The sequence below is a fragment of the Siphateles boraxobius genome, unplaced genomic scaffold, assembly GCF_051911475.1.
Source record: "Siphateles boraxobius isolate OS27281-9 unplaced genomic scaffold, OSU_SipBor_1 55, whole genome shotgun sequence".
Classification (NCBI taxonomy): Eukaryota; Metazoa; Chordata; class Actinopteri; order Cypriniformes; family Leuciscidae; genus Siphateles; species Siphateles boraxobius.
Genome location: NW_027509181.1, coordinates 4072203 through 4094817, shown reverse-complemented (window position 1 = coordinate 4094817; position 22615 = coordinate 4072203). Strand labels below are relative to the sequence as shown.

General features: G+C 37.2%; 1 protein-coding gene across 4 annotated transcripts in view; it reads right to left on the bottom strand.

The window, feature by feature from the left end:
• Window positions 1–20871, bottom strand: part of ccser2b (coiled-coil serine-rich protein 2b) — a 125273-nt gene extending 104402 nt beyond the window's left edge. For 3 of the 4 annotated variants that reach the window (XM_077205912.1, XM_077205913.1, XM_077205915.1), the window contains exon 1: window positions 20611–20871. The gene's annotated coding sequence lies outside the window, so the exon portion shown is untranslated. The remainder of the gene's footprint in view (window positions 1–20610) is intronic. The other variant, XM_077205914.1, reaches the window with a different exon arrangement.
• Window positions 20872–22615: the final 1744 nt, after the last annotated feature.

Here is a 22615-nt window from a genome sequence, read left to right as displayed (position 1 = left end):
TGAGGCTGCTAAGTCACCTATGGTATCGATTTAGTATAGATACCGAAGTATTAAGATTCTGGTATGGTACCGAAGCCAAATTTGTGTTATTGAGCCAACCCTAGGTGGCGCTATAAGCAACTTTAAGCTTTAGCTAATAATTCTTTAACTGTGTGTGAAAGAATTCAATTTATTATTTCTTCTGAATCCTTGCTTTAAGCCCGAACAAAATAATTTGTCTAATGATTATCTAAAAACTTTATCCACCATTCTAATTTGTTGAAACTAAGCACTAGTAGCACTATGCACTTCTCAAAACTTTGCACATATGCAGAAGTCATTTTGAGTGAACACACTTAGTTTCATGAATTTATGATACAGCAAATTCTAAACTGTCAGCCATTTTAACTGGAAAATGAAAGCTATTATATTAATGTTGCCCACTAGAGGGAGCCGCAGAATAAGGAATCACCATGTTCTAATCAGATGAGATGTGATGTGATTCCAGATACAAGAAATGTTTTGGTCCAGACTCAACATATCTACAAGAAGAGACAAAAATCAACCACAACCCACAGCCAATCTGATGGCCGTGTGGTGGGCTCTCTCCGCAAGTGCATTCATGCGTTCATGACCTCAAGGCTAGATTATTGTAATGCTCTACTGGCTGGTTGCCCTGCAGGGCTTAAAGGGTTAGTTCACCCAAAAATGAAAATTAAGTCATTAATTACTCACCCCCATGCTGTACCAACCCCGTAAGACCTTCGTTCATCTTCGAAACACAAATGAAGATATTTTTGATTAAATCTGAGAGGTGGATCACTGCTACATAGGCTGCCAGAGGGAATGAAACTTGACGGCCCAGAAAGTCATTAAAGAACATGTTTAAATATTCCATGTGCCTACAGTGGCTCAACTATAAGTTTATCAAGCGACGAGAATACTTTTTTTCCGAAAAAAAAAAACATAAATAACGACTTTATTCGACTACTCCTTTTCTTCCTTGTGGGCCTGAGACGAGAGTTCAAGAGATTTCCACGACGCATGCGCGAGAACTGAACAAGAAGTATTAGAAGAAGAACGTCCTCTTCTCAGTTCTCGCGCATGCGTCGTGGAAATCTCTTGAACTCTCGTCTCAGGCCCACAAGGAAGAAAAGGAATAGTCGAATAAAGTCGTTATTTATGGGGGTTTTTTCGGGAAAAAAGTAGTCTCGTCGCTTGATAAACTTATAGTTGAGCCACTGTAGGCACATGGAATATTTAAACATGTTCTTTAATGACTTTCTGGGCCGTCAAGTTTCATTCCCTCTGGCAGCCTATGTAGCAGTGATCCACCTCTCAGATTTAATCAAAAATATCTTCATTTGTGTTCCGAAGATGAACGAAGGTCTTACAGGGTTGGTACAGCATGGGGGTGAGTAATTAATGACTTAATTTTCATTTTTGGGTGAACTAACCCTTTAATAAACAAAATCCAGCTGGTACAAAATGCTGCAACTAGAGTTCTTACTAGAACCAGGAAGTATGACCATATTAGTCCAGTTCTGTCAACACTACATTGGCTCCCTATTAAACATTGCACACCTTTTAAAATATTGCTTATTACTTACAAAGCACTAAAAGGTTTAATTCCTCAGTACTTGAGGGAGCGCATTATAGTCCTTCACGTCTATTGCGGTTTCAAAATTCGGACTGGTTGATATTACCTAGAATACCAAAATCCAAGATCCTTTTCCTATTTAGTGCCCAAACTCTTCCTAGCGTTATTCGGGAGGAAGACACACTCTGTCAGTTTAAATTTAGATTAAAAACACATCTCTTTAACCTAGCATACACTCAAACCATTATCACATTTGAGAATTTAATTGAGCTGGATGGTGACATCACATCACTGTTTTCTACAGAGCTGCTTTATTGCCAAATGGAATTAATTTAATAATTGATGATCTGAATCAACACTGAACTGACTTCAGCTGAACAATGACACATTTTTTTACTTTTTTCTTTTTAGAGCTGCTTTACAGCCAATTTGAACTATGGTTGCATTATTAAATCATTATTTTCCTTTTGATCACTGTAAAACTGCTGTGAAACAATCTGTATTGTATAAAGTGTCTCGCCAAGAAAAACACACAGACTGTAAATACAATTTCCAACCAAAGGAAAACAGATTCTTTCCATGAGTGATGTTGCGAGTTGCTCTCTTACTGACATACCTGATTATTTTAGAGTTCATTATTTAAATGCAATTTATCATTATGCAAAAAACAATAAAGCGCAAGCTTTTGTGTCAGATTGTTATGTTGTATTGCTAAACGTAATGGTAGAATATTACAACCTGTCGGGACCTGATGTGAGATCCACCAATCAGAGAGGTTGGGAATCTCAATTGTGTTTTGATTGGTTAAATTGAATGAAGAATATTTGGGGGGCTCAAGCACCCACAGGATCAGCGCTTATGGTTGAACATTTAGCCTAGTTCTAGCTAAGCCTAACATCCTAGTCCTTGTCCTCAGACTTCCCTTTGCTTGAAGGGGTCATCATGAGTATGTCAAACAATAATGATATTATATTATATATATATATATATATATATATATATATATATATATATATATATATATATTTAATGCAGTCCTTGGGGCTTTGAAATTCAAGGCCAATGATATACAAGGACTTTAAAAAAAGAGTCTATTGACATTTTCAAAACAAGGAGGTATCATATGAGAGGCCCACACTTTCAGACAATACTCTGATTAAGATCAGAGAGGTGAAAGCCATGTGTGTACTATGATAAAGATTAATCTGATGCAGGGGCACAAAGCATTATTTATTCTATTCATTCAATATGTGAAAAATGTTCAAAAGCCCTGTCCGTATTAATGAATTCACTGGAGGGATAAAGCATGACCAAGTGAAGATATCGCCATTTGCCAAAAGTTGGTGGATACAAAGTGTCTATTCAAAAGCAAGACAGAGCAACATGCCCTGTGACCAGCTGAGATAGTTCTGTATTGGGACCATGTTATCGTGTATCCATTTAAGCCTCTAAAGAATATGGTAGCGATAAAAAGTTTTGCACAACATTGAGGGTGAATTAGACCGTTCCTTCCAACAAAGCAGTTTCAGTTCATCAACATTTCTGGGTTGTCTTGCTTACACAGCCTTTTCAGGTCATTCTTCGCATCATCCAAGGTTCTCATCAAGTAATCAGTAACATAATGTATTATGGTATTACATAGATCTTTAGGACCTTAGTATCTTTAGTATTTTTGAAATACTATGTTACATGAAATTTACAATCATCCATTATAGGACTAGGTGGTATGATGGTATGCCATGCAAAAGTAGAAATGTATCAACTGTTAGAGATTCTGCTGTAGATATAGACAGCAGTCCGTGGGCAGCAGCTTCACATTGCTTTACATTTTACAACACAGGCCAAGACAAGGAGGCATAATAGACCATTTACGCAAAAAACAGAAATATGTCAATGAAGCGTAATCCCAGTTCCGGTGTAAGCTTTGTTGATGAAGAAATGGCAGCTAGAGTGTTTTTGACTAGCCTGACTTGTCTTCCGAAGTTCACCAGCGCCGATGTGGTGAAGAGTGTGGAGATACATTCGTCCACTAAAGGGAACAAACTGGACAAGGGAAATAAATTCTTCCAGGAAGAGTTTATCCACAATTACCAAAGTAAGTAAAGAAGAAATTGCTATAGCTAGCTTTAGCTTTAGCCATATCGCCGGATAGAACTCTGTTAACGTTAACTGTAAAGTAAGTAATGGTAAATCTTAGGTGTAGTGAATTTGTAGTATAAGGTCTAACAAATCGCAGAGAATATGTTATGTGTATGTTTAAGTGAGATGGTATGAGATAACATAGCCAGTAATTTGGTGAAGCTGTAATAGGTAAATGTGAAATGTTACTGACATTGTGTTGTGACTTAACGTTACGAAGTAAAGTTGTGTATTTCTATGTGAGATAACACGTAATGTTTTCTTGTTGCATGCGGTTATAGTATCAAATATACTCCAGGGACAGGTTGTAGTGAGAGGTAGATGCTTCAGACGTCCTCTTTTTCCCGGACATGTCCTCTTTCTGATACCTAAATAATGGGTCCGGCGGGAATTTCGAAATCGTCCGGGATTTTTTTCTACCTTAGCAGGGGACATAGACTGAACTGCTCAAGTCCAGGTTGAACTAAATTGCTCGCGGAGTACTCGTCACACAGATATAATAAAATAACATTGAACTTACATGAAATGTAATCATATTTGCATTCTATACACAGCTCTGCACACCCATTACTTTCGATGAAATATCTCACAAACTCTTAACTCACTTCACTCGTTTTTTTTAGCAACTCAAATATGGTCACCCTACTGAAAGTTATAGTTTCATGTTATTATGAACATTGATGTAACAGCCTTCAGTGTAACCTATTTAATTTGTTATTGTGTCTAGATATCACTGGAGGCAGAAAGTGCCAACCTGAAAACTTTGTCCTGCAGTTGTGCTGCTGGTAAAGGATTCTGCAATCACATAGTTGCCATCCTGCCATATTCACTTAATGCTTAACCTTTAATACTACTGCTGAATCAGTTCGAATGCATTAACATTATGAACATCAGCTATGCTAATTATTTCCCATCTGCCTTTCTGCTGTTATCTCGGGACGCTAGTCCCGAGGTAAATAGCGTTCGTCAGCTCCAGTTTGTATCCAGCCTCTCACGGAGACTTTAGATGCCCCAACGCCTGTGAAGAGACGACTCGACGCCTGTGAAGAGACGACTCAAAGCCGGCGATACGTTATGCCATAAATTAATACATGATTAACTAACTGTATTTTTCTATGTACATTTCCGAAATGCACTTTCTGTAAAGCTGCTTTGAGACTATGTGTATTGTGAAAAGCACTATACAAATAAATTTGAATTGAATTGAATTGAATTGAATCCTGTACCAGACCACACATTATTCACAGCTGGGTCTGCAAGCTGTTCCACCCCATACCCCTGGCCTGCACAAGTGGAAGGCAAAGATGGCACAGACCAAGAACACAGGTGGGTTTGGATTAAACATGTCCTTATGATTTAAAAACCGATGCAAATCTAAAACAACTTTAAATTATTATAAAAACACCCCCAGTAGTGACTAAAGACTGTTACTGCTTTTTGTCTTTTACTTTTAAGGGAATCCATCCTGAACCTGTTAATGAGCTGGTGGAAGCCTAAAAAACAGTGGGAACCCCAAAACAGTGGGCAAGAATGGTCTGAGGTCCACACTGTACAAGGAATATACAGGTGATTAATTTCTTAACTGTTTGATTGTTGCTTTGTGAGAGTGAGTTAAATTTTTATTTTTTTTATGTTATGACTAACATCATTATGGTTACCGCAGATACAATGAATAAAATGTAGTTAAGCACTCATGTCTAACTTTTCTTTTGTGTGACCAACAATCTTGTGTATCTCTTTGCACTTTTGTCTAGGACCACTGCCAGATCCATATATGATGGCATCTGGAAGCAAATTAAGCCAGGTGCAGCCCCAGCCTCTCATGACTGTTGTATTGGATGGGGTTGCTGAGATGGAGCTGACGCCATCTACATTTGGATCTGTCCCTCGTGGATCCCCCATGTCCTATCACTGTCCACCCAAGAAGTCCAGTGACCTCATCTTGTCTTTACCAATCAGTTTTGCCTTCAGTCTTACTGTTGATGAACTGTAATGTTATTTTTTAATGTAAATCTTTGATGTTGAATAAGTTATTAATCAGTTGATGTTACACATACCAAAATTGTTTTAATTGATCATCTAATGTTTTAGTGAAATCAAAGTCAAATTTCAAAAGAAAAATATTAAGAATATAACAGTTATATTTAATTTGATGTTTAAGAATATGTGGGAACACTAAATTATTCACACATTATACATTTACGCACAAAACATTAATTCAGTGAATTAATCAAAAAGGTCCTTGATAATTTGCTAAAACACAACAGTTAAGCCAGATCTGATTCTTCACACTGCCAATCAGTGTGAGCGGCACGGGATAGTCCCAAGCTGCGTTTAAACTTGGCATTAACATGCGATCACCGTGATCCGATCAAGCAGATCGGATGATAGGCCAATCAGGACACGGTGTGTTTACACCTGTCCGCATCAAGTGGTTTCCGTATCTTGATAACAGATCGGATCTCGATAAAAATTTTTTAAAAAAAGGATGGATCCGATGCAAAGTCGACCTGAAGTGGTGGGTTTTCTTTTAAAAAACAGTTTTCAGTCGAGGTATATTTTACAAATCTCGCTAAATATATGTGGATAGATGCTGTAATGGAAACGGTACAGATAAACGTATGTGTCCAAGAACGTTACAAGCTGTGCTGGGAAAAATGTAGCCTGGTTCTACCAGACTCTCGTACATTTCATTTGTACAGAGAGTCTGGCACCGCTCCATTGACAAGCGTTAACTTCCTTGTAGGCGGGTATTCTATTGAAGTCTAAAACTATTGGATCTGCCCAGAGTCACTCAATCTGCCATAACCAATCGATAACGTTTGGTCGTGACATATGTCTTTTCCCGAACCCAGTGGGAGGATGGCCATAAACACAAAACTAAGCAAAGATTGTTCTTGCTCCGGCTTTAACTTCTTGATATTCGGCAGCGTTGCCACAACGGACCGAATGGCTTCGCTCGCATCTTTCTTATTTTGAACTACAACTCAAAATAACGCACGAGTCGACATCAACGTCATCGTTCTCAGCCACTCCCTCTGTTCGCTGATTGGCCCGGTAAAAAATTGATTGGAGAAAACCAAAGTCTACAGCGCAATCCCAGACGTAGTACTGAAGGAAAATGAAATTGAGCGGAAGTGCGTAGGAGGGCGGAGCCAGGCTAGGAAAAATGTGCATTCTCCACAGAAAATTAATGGTTCGGGTGCGAAGGCAAACATTTCAGTATATTTACTTTGTACTTCGCACTCGACTGTATCGCAAAAACACACAGCTACATGCAGCAATTCTGGAGAGAGGAAGGGGAATAATGACAGTGGGCGAGGTTTAGCAATTCTGGAGAGAGGAAGGGGAATAATGACAGTGGGCGAGGTTTTGTGGGACGTGTGAATGCAGACACGATGGTTTGTTCCGTTTCCTCTAGGGGTGTCACGATTCTCCAAATCCTCGATTCGATTACATTTTCGATTCTAAGGTCACGGTTCGATTCGATTCTCGATTTTTACTTCTTCTTTTTTTTAAGCACAGGTTGCTGTTGCTCCTAAAAAGCTGACATCAGTTAATCGCAATCTCACACATCTCTGTTATTATCAATGAAGCTGACTGCACAATGAATCTGTTGCAACGGCGAAGTCCAACCTTTACGCCACGGATGAAATCCAAAGCGACTTTAAAGGAACCAAGCGAAACATTAAAATTGTCTTAATCCTCCTTTTTGCTCTTTCCATCGCATTACTTATACGTCTACATTCCATCTCTGTTATCAAAAGTCCCATATGACACACAACAAAACCTCAGCTTAGATCACAGCGTCCTCCATTCTCCAGTTATTGACGTTGTTGAATACCATTCTTAAATGACGTCGCTGTTGGCCGTCTTGCGACACTTCAGAGTTCTGCCGGTGCAAATGCAACCATGAAAATGGCCATAGGGGAACATTTAGTTCTTGGGCAACCATCCTGGTGATTAGTTCCTATAACTACCAAGTGTGAAAGCCCCTATAGAAGTGTATTAAGCACTATACTAGCACAAGTTATTTTAGGGTGAGCAAGCAACTTTATATGCAGCATTAATATAATAATCTGATGTATTTTGTTTTATTATGATAAAAAAATATATATATAGTTTAACTGTTTTAGTGTTAAGCTACATAAAATGAGGCTGTTTTTGCACTGTCCACTGTTATTCGGTTGTTATGAATAATCTCATCTTTTGCTTTGTGTCAAAATCTTTGTATCAAAATCATCCATCCATTCATCCATCTTCCTTATCCACTTTAGGGAGTGCTGGCCTTTTGAGTCAATGACCTTCTTGTTTAGAGGTGTACACTGAGCCATTGTGTGCCCAAATATAATGACATTAGATGACATCGATTTTGAGAGCCAACCCCTAAATATCTACGTTATTCTGGTCTGGAGATATGTTTCAGGTCTCTCCTTTATTTTAAGTCTATATATACAAGAGCACGTGAGACAAGGAATACAGTCATGCAAATATTCCAGGAAGTTCTCTTTTATCCTGTTGAGTCATTAAAAAAAAGTGATGCTGTGCAACCCAGTGGATTGAATGATTAAAGATATAAGACTATCCACCTTATTTTTCACGAAAGAGCGGGCAAAGCCAGTTGTATCTTGAATGTGTCTGTCATTCACTTTTCACAACCATAGTTATTTCACCTGAAAAAAGCATACCATACATTTTACAATGGTAAAACATACCATTATCCTGCTTTATATTGCAAACTTTAAAATGTTATCATATTATTTTAATTTTATTATAATTAATAAGCACAACGGATTGTAGTGCAAATAGTTTTACCATTTACGGCACTTTGTTATGCTGAGTTATTTACCAGTGAATCGAAACTCGCACATTACAAAAAAAACAGCTTACTTCCACATTGCAAAATGAGATACAACTACTAGAGCTATTTATCAACCGCTAAGACTCACGTTTGCTTTCCCTCACTATTTGCGTTTGTACTGTCTGTTGAACCAAGTGAGTGAATGTGTTTGCAGTCAAAATCCCAGGAACACCCATGTTTATAAAATGACACATGGACACATGCATGAGACATCAAATACTGTGTCAAAGATTGACTATAATAAGACAGAATGACAGACATATACAGTTTGCTTGAAATTATGATACATAGACATACTCACTGATATAGATTTATATTTTTATATATATATATAAAATACGGCTGTCAAAATTAACGCATTAACGCACGCGATTCATTTTTTTAGTTTAGGCTAACGCATTAAAAATATAGCACAGCATCTGTTTTTCCCCATCATCCTTTGGCTAGCGTTACATCATATGACCACGCTCTTATTTATGCAAATGCTTTTAGGCCTTTAAAGCACAATAAAACACAAAAGAAAACTCAGTGCAGTACTGGCGCGTTTGTGAATCTTCTGTCACTAACACTCGTGCGCACAGAAAGCCGCTTCAGACAGTGCTTGAACGGACAAAAACACACAAAATTACGGAAAAAAATGCTCGTTTTGTCGAGTATCCTCCCAAGCACAGTCTTAAATGAGTTAAATGAAGTCTTAAATGAACGTAAAGAGTTGTGAGAAAATGGGATCTATGTCAGATCCGTGTCATCTGCGGCATGTCTTAAAGTGACAGCAGCCTAATAGCCTAAACTTGCTCCTGTCTGTCATTAAAGGTCCTCTAAATTGCCTTGAAAGGACCAGCATTATTCAATGGGTTGATGAAATTTACACCGAAACAGGAAGACATATTGAACAGCTCCTCCCCCTTTTTAAAATAGCCAATTGTGTTTCGTTTATATCACAGCTCGGCCAGAGCCATTGAGCTCGGTAAAGCTGCAGTTTCACATCCTAATCCCCTCCATATTGATAAATATCCCCTCTATGTTTAAAATATAGCTTTCTTTGCACAATTCAAATGGGGCAGATAGGTTTTCTGGTCTGCGCCAACTCGCATACATCCACTCTGTGCTATTGTGTCTCTGGACTGGAGCAGACTGTGTTAACGTTACAGCATTCGCCCCATGGAAAGAGTATTTACACTGTCTGAATCGTTTCCTCTCCCCTATTCAATGCACTTTGTGCCTTTAACCATATATTAAATGTGTGAACAACTGACCTATTTTAGCCACAGCTTCAGCGCCTATTTGTAATGTAGGGAAGGGGGCACTTCAGATTCTAGAGAGCATTTGATTGGACAGAAAATCTGATGAGAAGCTGAAGTGCAGAGTGATGTCATCGAAATCCATCCATTTAAAGCACTGTTTACAAGGTTACATGGTCAAAAACAATGAAAACAATAACTTGTTGTGTATTATGACAGGGCAAGTAAAAATCTGAACTGGTCTGACAGGGCCAATAGGAAAAAAATAGGCCGGGCATAAGTATATGTGACATTTATTATAATGAGTTCATGTGAAGATTCACAAAAGTTCACTTAAATTTAAATTTAAATTTTAATCGATTGACAGCACAAATATATATATTTATATGTGTGTATATATATGTGTGTGTGTATGTATGTATAGCCTACATTGAAATTTTAATTATTCAACCCCAATATTTTTTAAGGAAGTAAATAAAGGAGGCAAAATAGTTACACACACAATTTGTTGAAGCACCAAAGTGAATATAACAGATTTATAAAGCTTACAAAGACAAAATCAACCCAGCGTGTGTGTGTGTGTGTGTTTTCATATGAATGTGGATGTGTGGGCAAATAGTTTTTCAGTCCAGCATGCGGATGCAAAGTTTGAATCAGTCTCACCGATAAGGCAGATAAAGTCCGTGCGCAGCTTCGTGAAGACCGTGTCTGTTTTATATCCTCAAAGGTGAGCCATCCAATCCAAAAAATGCCAAGCTCCACAATGAGACAGATAAAAAATCCACTAAAATATTTCGGTCCCAGAAACTTAGTCCACTCAAAAATCCCGGGGTTTGATATGAACGTGCAAACAATCGCCCCTTGACGGTCTGTTCGCTCCCCATAGACCACCATCTTCCTCTACAGGATGACGTGTAGTTGCGCTATGCGAGGTCACCCTCTGAAACTCACGAGAATTAAAGACCTATACACGTAAAAACAGCATCCCATGAAGACATTATAATGACTACCAATACAATCACAATATAAATAATCTACTCTTAATGTGGCTTTGCTTAAGGTGATAAGTGACTCAGAAACTGCTGATCTACTGGGATTTCCACCCACAACAAAATCTCTAAGGTTTACAGAGAATGGTTTGAAAAAGAGAAAATATCCAGTGAGCGGCAGTTGTGTGGGATAAAATGCCTTGTTGATGCCAGAGGTCAGAGGAGGCCTGACTGGATCGAGCTGATAAAAAGGCAACAGTAACTCATATAACCAAGCGAATATGCAGAAGAGCATCTCTAAACAGACAACACGGCTACAGCAGCAGAAGACCAGACCGATGCCACTCCTGTCAGCTAAGAACATGGTTCTAAAGCAACAATTCACACAGGCTAACCAAAATTGGACAATAGAAAATTGGAAAAATGTTACCTGGTTTATGAGTCTCATTTTTGCTGCGATATTCAGATAGTGTCAGAATTTGGCATAAACATGAAAGCATAGATCCATCCTGCCTTGTATCAACAGTTCAGGATAATGGTGGTGTAATAGTGTGAGGGCCTGTCATGAAACACCAGACTCAGAGGGATCCAAATGCAGCGTGAGTTTATTTACAGGGTAGTCAGACAGGCAATGGTCACAGACAGCAGACACAGTATAGGAGACAAGGCAAAACACAGAGTCTGGTAACCAGGCGGGAAGTCAGAGGCAGGCAGCTGACGAGACGAAATCCAGGAAACAGGCGATGGGTCAGATACACAGACTGGAACAGACTAGACAGGGAAAACGCTCGGTAAAGGCAGGCATACACTGTGCGAATTTCGTCCGATTTTGAGCCGAATTCTGACTCGTGCGACTCTTTTTCGGGTCGGGCCGATTTTCAGCTTTGTCGTGCGTCGTTTGTCGTGCAGTGTTCGTGCAGTATACAAGGGGAAACGAGAGGCGATTAACCTCTCCCGATCGGCAATCGGATGGTCGGATGAATTTCTGGCATGTCAGAAATTTTGGTCGCTCCTCGTGACTATATCGCACAGTTGAAGCAGAGCTACGAACCGATTGCCCTAAACTCAGTGTTTTATCCCTCACTGCGCCTGCGCGAAAACAGATTTTAACCATTTCAATCTGCAGAAAAAAAAAACGAAAAGAGGGAACTCTTTAAATTCTGTAGTTCAAATTAGCTACACATTACTGCTGCTTACCTCCAGTTTGTCCAGTTAATACCCACGTCTTCCAAGCTGCGATGTAGCACCGTGCCTCTTTTATTAATTTGTTAAACAATGTTTTTGAAATAAACCTGTTTTTAATTTTTCTTTGATGACTAATTATTGCAGGGTTCGGACATATTATAGACTATAATTATATGCCTATAATTCATTGTAGCCTAATCGATCTAAATGTTTTAGACAATTTTCAAAGATGATCCTCATTGAAAATTGTCTAAAACATTTAGGTCGATTATAATGAATTATAGGCATATAATTATATTATTATTATTCCTCGAGGAGTAAGCTTTTATTTATTATCCTCAAAGCGCATTGCGGCGATGTGCTGTGAAATTATTGCGTGGCAAATTAATTATAATAGCAGATCAATTTAATAATAAAATTAGCCTTCCCTAATACAATAATACTAATAATAATTTAATACATAAATTGGAAGTGCTAAATCATCTTGATATTGATAACTGATGCTTGTTTTGACAATATCTCTGGATACATGATATCGTCTACCAACCCAGCACGGGGGTTTATCACACATATTTCACACGTATAGTGTGTGCAGTCAAGTCGCAGCTCGACGTTCGGACCGTATAGTGTGAGCACTTAAATCCTGAGCTTTGGCTTTATATCGCATGCGATCTACTCGTTCAGTGTGAGTAGATACCTTGCTGAAATCGCACAGACATCGCACAGTGTATGCCCGCCTTAATGCTCACAACAGTAATACAAGACTTCGCAACTGGGTGATAGTGAGAGTGGAGTATAAATGTGTGTGGAGCTGCGTGTGGAACTAGATGCAGGTGTGAGAGTGATCAATGGAAACAGGTGTGTGCGTAATCAGTTCAGGGTGTGTGCGTGAACAGTCCAAAGGAAGGCAGTGCAGGGGTTGAGCGCCCTCTAGAGACACTCGAAGGCAATCCAGCCGAACATCATCACAGGGACATTTTGCTGACAATCTTTGTGTCCCTTAGTCCCAATTTAGTAGCCAATTTAGATTTGCATCATGGATGTGTAGCTAACAAATCTATAGCAACTATGTGATGTTGTCATGTCAGTAATAATATGGACCAGAATTGCTGAGAAATGTTTCCAGCACCTTGTTGAATCTGTGCCATGAAGAATTAAAGTTCTAAAGGCAAAAGGGGGTCAAACCTAGTTCTCAGAAGGTGTACCTAATAAAGTGGCTAGTGAGTGAACAGTAAATACATATATGAGCAATATCACACTTGTAGTCATGCAATATGACTTGGTTCATGCATGTCAATCATAGCTTATTAGTAGTCCAGTGCTGCAGCTACTACACAGTGTCATATTCTAAAACAACATTGCAAACACCTCCATGTTGTTATTGTCACAGTCCTATCAACCCAATGTCATTGCCATGGAAACTAACGCAAAACTTTTTTTTGCTGAGTTAATATAGTGTGTATGTTATGCACTGTACAGCATACATTATGCTATACATACAGCATGTATAACATGCAGTATATAACCTGTAACAGTAGCAATATAATCATAATTGGTAAGCCTTCAAAACAATGTTTACATTGTATAATCCTACAATTCCTATATTTGATAATAAAATTAATCAGATGTCACTTTTTTCAATTAAATACTTAAATTAAACTTGTTTATTTATTTACTTTCATTTACTTTTTATTTGAAAATGTATGGATGCAAAACAAAAGATTAGATTATTAATTTACATTCCTGTGACATTTAAAATATGGATATTCTGTATTAAATGGCAATTTGTGATGTTGCTCGACAACTGTAATTAGTTGATCTCAACTTTACATCACGCCCTTAATAACAAGTTCTTCCTTGTCTTGACTTGTTTGATGCATGCATGTGCTTTTACTTTTCATGCTCATGCTTCTTTGAAACTCTAACCACAACCTTTTAGACGGTTACAGTCCTGTCACAGAAAAGAGTTTGTCTTCCATTACAGGTGTGAAAGGTTAAAAGTTTAGCCTAAGGCATACAGATAATGATCGCGATGATGAGGAATATTTCAACAAAAAAGGAATATTTCATTTGAACAAAATAAAATAATATAATATGCCTTGGCAAAACATAACTTACAACTAACCCTATACTTACAATTCACTAGCCTGACAAGCCAGACCCACATCAAGATGTTGGGTCTGGGAACACACCATTGGCAGTGCTCAATCTGAGGGGCAGGATAAACGGTTGTCTTTCAAATTCCCTCGGCACGCAATAGGATAGCACTACAACCAACCAGAGCAACGAAGGTGGTGACGTAGTCAGAGCGACTGACTTCAGTGCCGTTCTTTGTTCTTTTCTAAAAAAAAAGCGTCTAGAGTCGCGGCCAAAGCCGATTCGAAAGACCGCTGTTGGCCAGCAGCAGCAGTCATCTTCTCTGTTTTCAAGTAGCAGAGAATTCACGAGGAACCATCGCAACTCTGTCGTCAGTATGTTAAGCCCGCCCACCGACTCTATACGTGATGTGATTGGCCTGACTAGAGTTTGGTTTTTCCAGCTCGCAAGCCAGCGGAGAGTTGCTAGACAACCCTGTCTGCAAATTACATTTGCTGCCGCTAGGGTGCGTCTAGATTTCTAGGCTAACAATTTCCAGCTGAAATGAACACCAGTGGCAGTAAAACACCAACAATTTTTATTCCCTTTCACACAAATTATGATTAGAGGGGCAGATTATTGATAAATAACTACTTAATTCCACGCAGTTCCGAGCCCAATGCTATGTTGTGAGTGTGACATCAAAACACTTTCACCATAGTGCATGATTTGCAAAAATATATTTTGATGTTTGCATCACATAATTAGCTCTAGATGTATGACTTTTTTAACATAGTGAAATTGCTTGGTCGCTCACCTGGTACAGCATTGCACTTGCAATCCAGCATTGCACTTGAGTATGCATATGTGAGGCACAAGTCACAATAAAAGTGCTACATGCCATGACATGGTTGCTTCAACAAATGCACTTTTATCTTACATTTGCTTTTTTTACACTATAGGTTAGGTTTAGGGCAGGGCTTAGTGTAGGTGGTACATTATTTTCAAATGTGATAGAGCATTAACCTTTTAGTGACACTCACTGGATATTTCCTTTCCTGACTGCCACAATACTTACAGCAACCAACGAAATATAACATTGCCAGATTCATGCTCATCTGTTTCAGGTAAAACTGATGACACTTTTAGTACCACTCACTGGACATTTCACTTTGAAAGTGTTTGAAACGTACAATAAGCAATGTAATTATAATATAATTTTGTTTGTTTTGTTTGTTGCTGAAATGTTGCTGCAGGCATGTTTTGTCAATGAGCCTGCATTGGACATATTATGATGATATGTGTGAATGTGACAATGTCATACTGACTAAATAAAGAACATTTTAATCAAAAGATGCGTCACGTCCAGTGTAGACGTGGTGGTGTAAGCCTATAGTCCTGCTAAAGGTGAAAACACTGACAGATCATTAGAGGTGGCACCCCGCAAGTCACCTTCAACTGAGGTGTTACATATCACACAGCTCTTACAGCTTTGTTTCCAAAAATCGTCTGAAAATTATATGTAGCGGTCAACAGATCTGATTTGTATCAGAGATGATGCACCCTCCAGCCTCAATGAAAAAGGAAGTATCTCATAGTCACAAGATCATCATATCATACACATCTAAAATCCACATCATCTCAGATGATGTTCCTTTCATCACATTATCTCCCAAACCTTTTTTTTATAATCAACAGAACAATATTGCTAAATAAGATTATAATGTACACATCCTTAAACAACTTTAGTCAACAACAAAAAAACAAAAAAACACTCAGTTTTGGACTTTGACAATCACTTTTATGGAAGAGTGATGAGGGGGAAAAGTGTTCTGAATGGCATGAGTATGCATAAACAAACGTTAATTTTTAGGTGAACTATATTATTAAGGCACTGCAAAAAGAGCATAACTGAAAATTGTACATTGGCTAGTTTTCAATCTTAATTAGACAAAGAAAAAATTAATCACTCCATTTTTTTCTTTCAACTTGCAAAGCACCACAGAAACATTTAAACAAGCACTATCTATGTTGACTTCCCAAATGAAAATAAACTTTGCGGCTTCATTCTCAATCTCATCACACACCTCTCTGGCCTTATCAAATGGTTTAGTCCATAGTGAACCTCAGTAGCTGTTGGCAAGAATGACACCAAAATTTCAGAATGGGGGATCAAATGTCATAATATTCAAACACTGAACCCATATCAGTCGACTACCAATCTGAATATTGGGGGGAGAAACAGAATATTTGGAGACAGTTAGCCTACTTGTGCTACAATGCAGTCAGAAGAATACGTCATCAGTATGCGCTAGTGACAAACAAATAGAGCAAGATGAATTGCACTTTAGCAATTGTGGTTTTTATGTGCACTGAAAATAGAGGAGGAAGCAAAATAGGAGAATATGGATGCGGTCATGGCTAGGGAAAAGAGGCCAACTTGGCATCCCAATTTTGTAAGTGGAGCTTGTGGTAAGTAGTTTTAAGTTTTAGCACCATGTCGCATTGATCAATATGCAATTTCATGTTGCAATTTTAATGGCTAGTCAGAACACGTAGGTCGTAGCAGCAAACACTGTGAGATGAGCATGCTAAATTTCTGACACCGTCATAAAATTATCACAGTTTGGTAACAAGACTATGCAAACAGCTGTCTTTGAACCTCTCTCACTGTACAACATAGGACCACCGTTTAGGAGCCACAGAAATCAACCACGATTGGTCATCTTATGTCTGGGACAGCCCAAAATCGTACAATGAAAAAATAAAAAATAAATTCTGAAAGTGATTCCATTGATCCTCCTCTGTGCTGTTATCATTGTGTATAAAATGTGTTGGTGTTTTACATCTATGCTAGTGTGCCATTTCGTTTTCAACAGATTGGTGGATTTAAAATCTACAGTCTATGTCTTCCATCTAAACAGACACTGAGAAAGATGCAAATAAAAATGTTCAATATAATCTCGTCATTTTCTTTGCTTCCAGCTATATCTTTTTTTTTTTTGCCCCTGCCTGCACCTCTTGGGCTGGAAAAAGAGCTAAAAGGCTCGGAATCTTACATGGTTATTGCCTTTGTTGTACATATTTAATGGCCCATGAAATGCTGGGAAAACAAAGTACATACAATATGTAAAGAACATTTAAAAGCCACCTGCAGGTGCTTTTTTCCCTTATTTTGTTGCTACCTTTGTGGATTGACTTGCTCTATTTCAGAGCACCTGATCTGAAAAAATCACCTGCAGACAATGGGGCAACAAAGCAGGATCAAGTAAAGTTTGCATAGTTTGTCTGAACCAAACAAACAAGTCACAATAACTAGGCCAATGTGCAAATAATGCACACAAACCCACATCAAAAAATGTGCCTGAGAGAAAATAGTAAGTAAATATAGTAACTTGTAGATCTTCCTTTTGCAGCAACAACCAACCAACATTTTCTGTGGCTGCTTATAAGACTATCACAACAATGAGGGTGAATTTTGGACAATTGCCCTCATTAAATCAAATATCAGGTCATGCCATCTCATCTCAGTTATGTTATGGTCAGGACTTTAACTTAGCCATTCCAAAACATGAATCTTTTTCAACCATTCTTTAATTGATTTACTTATTTGCTTTGTGTTATTGCTTTGTTGCATCACCCAAACTCTGTTATGTTTGAGGTCATGGATTGATGGCTTGACATTCTCGTGGAAAATGTCTTGACACTTTTGAATGAATTTTCCCTTCAATGATAACCTATACATGCACACCATTACACTAATAACTACAAAAAATCAGCTTATTGAAATTACCCATCTTACCCGTTTACATGCAAGCCAATAACCCGGAAATGCAAGAAAACCATGTTTTGATTTGTTTTGTTATTGTTATTTTACATATATTTGTAATAAATTGTAAAGCATTTCTTTTTTAATTTCTGATGCCTTTTCATAGGTCAGCGTCTTCAGATGCTGACTTTTTACTAGCATGTTAAAACACACAGGAATTAAGTATTTGATATATTGTTGAAATAAAGGTTATACACTTTTAAAGGTAACTTTTATGTTGCTATCCTTACTGCAACCAGGAAGTACTGTGAATTAATGCAAACCATCTAATAAACATCCAAATACAACATAATTACATAACCACAATAAATAACTGTAAAAGGCCATAGAAATCTGTATTCAAAATGAACATGTCTTTGTCCATCAGCTGAGCTGATGTTTCGCTACTTTATAGGAAAATTAACATAACTTGCTCTTACTTTCAATAAGCAGGAAACATTCCCAACTCTAAATAAACAACCAATTATAAGTGTAGGAAGTTTGTATTGTAACGTTTAGTTTGTTTACAGACTTAATATACAAAAATGGTAATTGGATGGGTAATGATTACTCACTTAATGCTAGCAAAGTAAAACTGAGCGAGGTAAAACAAATGTGCCAATATTGGATCCATGCATTAGGCCTAAAAGTGGCTATTTCGAATGAATTAGTATGATGTGATTTGTACACAAACATATGATATAAGAAAGAAGCATGAAGCTTCTTTTAATGTTTCTTGAGGTTTATTTATGAATTGTGATTATTCACTAATATCAAAAATTTGGGAGTCTCAAAATGATTTCCAGAAGAAAAAAAACCTATTGTTATCATGATGATATTGATCTTAATGCCTTCCCCTACTGTCAAAGATGCTAAATACCTGTCTTAAAATGATCACTTAAAATGCTAGGTATGCAGCTCACTTGGTTTTGGAACCAAACTAATAGGTTGCCAAAGCAGCAGAGCATAAAACATTTTGACCAAATTTATCTACGCACTGATAGCACAACTGGGACATTTCTTTACCATGCACAGACATCCTCTGGCTTGTCCAGACTACTGCACAAACCACACCCAACCATCACAAACCCTGCCAGAGAGGCCAAAGCATGAATTATCTATGGAGATCAGATCAGATATCGGAGTTAGCCAAGAACAGCAGAGGAAAGAGTGAGAGTGTGTGTGTGTGTGTGTGTGTGTGTGTGTGTGTGTGTGTGTGTGTGTGTGTGTGTGTGTGTGTGTGTGTGTGTGTGTGTGTGTGTGTGTGTGTGTAATTACGCTGTACACAGTAATTATATTGAGCATGTGGATCTTTTCACCCAGCATGTTCTGAACCAAGCCAAACAAATAACAAAACCTACAAGAGCCTACTAACTAGCATCAGTAGAGCTTAACTAATTGATAATCATATTAGACAAAAAAAAAGTGGTTAATCCCCTTCTTATCATTAAAAGCAAGTGAGAGTAAGCAGGGGCTAGACTAAAAGACATCTATAAACAGCCTGCATTAGGCAAGAGTTCATCATGAATCATTAAAGATTATAAGAGATCATTATTGGCCTTGACAGTTTTGGCCACATCAGTATCAGTCATTTTGTAGCAAGGGAGTGTCACATTACATAAAGGCCATTATTACCTGTGTCTGACCTTCAAACCTTTAAAAAGCCACAAAAGTGTTAACATCATCTGCTTGAATTGTTCTTATCACACAGACAAGAAGGTTGCACTAACATTAATTGTTGTTGTTGGTGTTGTTGTTTTGTTCTTTGGACCAATCAATTGTCATAGCTATCATGGAAAATATTTCAAAAGATGTGATACATTTCATATACACACTTGATCAGGGAAAATCAGCACATTAAAATGTCAAATAAGCAATCTCAAATTAGTAAGTTTTATAAGAACAGCACCTAACCAAAAGAGGATGGATACAAAAGTGACAGCCTAATTAATAAACTCACAAGATCAACAGCTGAATTGCCAGACATGTGATATGGTGTGTAACTTATGTTATCTTACTCTGATAGTCAAGGGGGGCATTCTACAACTGCGTCACATTTCCATCTGATTTTATTTTTCTCAATCAAAATTCTCTTCTAGATTAATCTTTTTTTAGGTCAAATTAAATAATTGCATTTTTGAAACATAAATATATTATTTATCATTGGCTGTCGTGTTCTTATGTCAGTGTTTTACATGGTTTTCTTCATTAAATTATGGATACTTTCAAAGACAATTTGATTAACAACCAATCACAAATTACATAAGAGAATAACACTGGTGAAAATAAATGATTAATTCAAAAAGTAGCCAACTCATACAAAATATTTACATGCAAATTGTAACACAATGTTTTATAAATTCCACTCATTTCATTGTCAAAGACAATATTTAACGATAAATTGCTAAGTTTATAAATTTCAAAAATGTGTAACTGCCTGCATTATAAGAACAATACGCATTTACATTCTGTTTATAATAGACTTTCAAAATGTAAAAAAAATGTAAGTAAGTATTGAAAAAAAATTAATTCACAACAGAGTTTATATCAGTTTTTCCATATCAATGTGAGAGAAAATATCTGCACACTGAAAGTGTAGAATGACCCGGGAATGTGAACAAAGTCAAAAACACATCAGCTCACACGATCAAACCACTACGAGCAAATATAGTCTATCAACGTATATAACAAATAAAACAGAAACATGACCGCAGTGAGAAGAGAACATACACCTTATCTGCACGGCTGCCAGTACGATTTCATCCGATTGAAGGAGAGCTGGGCGTGGAAATCCACCATAAGAGTCAAGCCTGCTTACTGCCACTGTTAAAGCTTCCACCCGATCCGATGGTTAGTCGATAGTCGATATGCAATTGTCGACTAGTGGACTGCTTCTTCTCATCACATTATATTATTGTGAAAGTATGTCCTGCCGGCATGAGAGCATGTTGTGTAAAAACAGCTGACACTGACGTCGGCATTCCTCATACTGCGGGTATACCCGGAAATGGGCGTTGCTTAGCGGCGTGGTCGTTGTTTCTGATTTGGGCCTGTCGGTCATGCCGCATATGCGCCCCCATCTTGGAACGGTCAGCAAGTGAAGCAGAGCTTTTCGAAACTCCGAATCATCTGAACAAAATGCTTAGGAAAATTATTCCATAATTCTAGGCACTGGGAACACCGCACACTGGCGACACCAGTGCTGAAAAATACGCACTCTGGTGGTCAAAGTGGTTTAAATGCAAGCAGAACACGGTCCAACCCTGGTGAAAGAATATGCTAAGTAGGCAAGGCTATATTTGCAGCCAGACTAATTTAATATTCTTCAAATGTGTTAATGATAGTTAACTTGAAGTCTGCTATTTTGGAACAACTAATTTTGTACTAAGTATATTTTAGATAATTAATTAAGTTGTAGTAAAGCATAACTTTAAGTGTATTTAGTGTTTAGTCGGTTCGCGTACCTAGCCAAAGTGATAAGATAAAATAAAAATTCTGCATCAAAATTTATAGACAAGTAGTTTGTTTAGGCATGGTTTGTAAGGAATTACAAACCTGCGCACATATATTCAAACAGACATAACTATAGAATCAATTCTTAATGCGCATTAGAACGCCATCAGCGTCTATCACAGGTTCACGTTTAAAGTCTGTTTAGAGAGAATGGTGTCGTCTTAGCGGCCCCTAATTTAATAACAAATGATCATTTAGACGGAAGTGAATCAATCAAAACTAACTTTAGCTGGAAAAAACATTTTTCAAGAGCCACTATAAAAACAAACCAATCTCTGTTACCTTAAATTATATGTTTATCTATGTAAAGCTGCTTTTAAACAATCTACATTGTTAAAAGCGCTATATAAATGAGGATGACTTGACTTGACTTGACTAGTGTACTTATGTGTGCTAAATTGGAACAACTTCAAGTATACTTAGTATACTTTAAGTATGCCTGTACAGGGACTAATTGCATGCTTGATTAGTGATATTAAAGTGTACTGTATTTGTGTTACAAGTAGCCTACATGACAAATACATTAAGAGTGTCTTTGAAAAATACCAATATACCATAAGTGTATTATATTTGAGTAAAAAGTATATGCTCAGTAATACCTTTGGCTTATTCCAAATACTACAAATTGCACACGTGCACATTAATAAACAAATATTGCTTAGCTATACTTTGTAAAATATACTAATTTATTTTGAAAGTATTTTCAATGTATTGGAGCAATGATTATTTTCAGCACACAGTTAAAAATATATCTAAAATATATTAAAGTGCAAAATACACTTTAAAAAAATTAACCGAATTTTCACTTCAAGTACTGTATATTTTTCTAAAATATATTTTTCTAAAATAAGTACAATTATTTTAAAGTGTGTTAAAAGTTGTATTGTGAAAATAGATAAAAGCATGATGCTAATATACTTTTAATATAAAACTATATTTTATTTTAGTTAAAACTTTAACTAACCAAACTAATTATTTATAATAAGAACTGTATTCCATGACATCAGGGTTTGCTATTGCTGTGATGTCATGTGAAAAAAGATTGTAAAAAGAAAAAAGGTAGGCCTATACAAATTATTTATTAATTATAAGAACTGTATTCCATAAGAAAATAAGAATCATCAATTTTGATTTCATGGTGAAAGTAGATGTAAAGATGCTATGTAAGGCATGTAAATCAGATCAAATATATATGCAAATAAAATCATGAAACAACATTAGAAT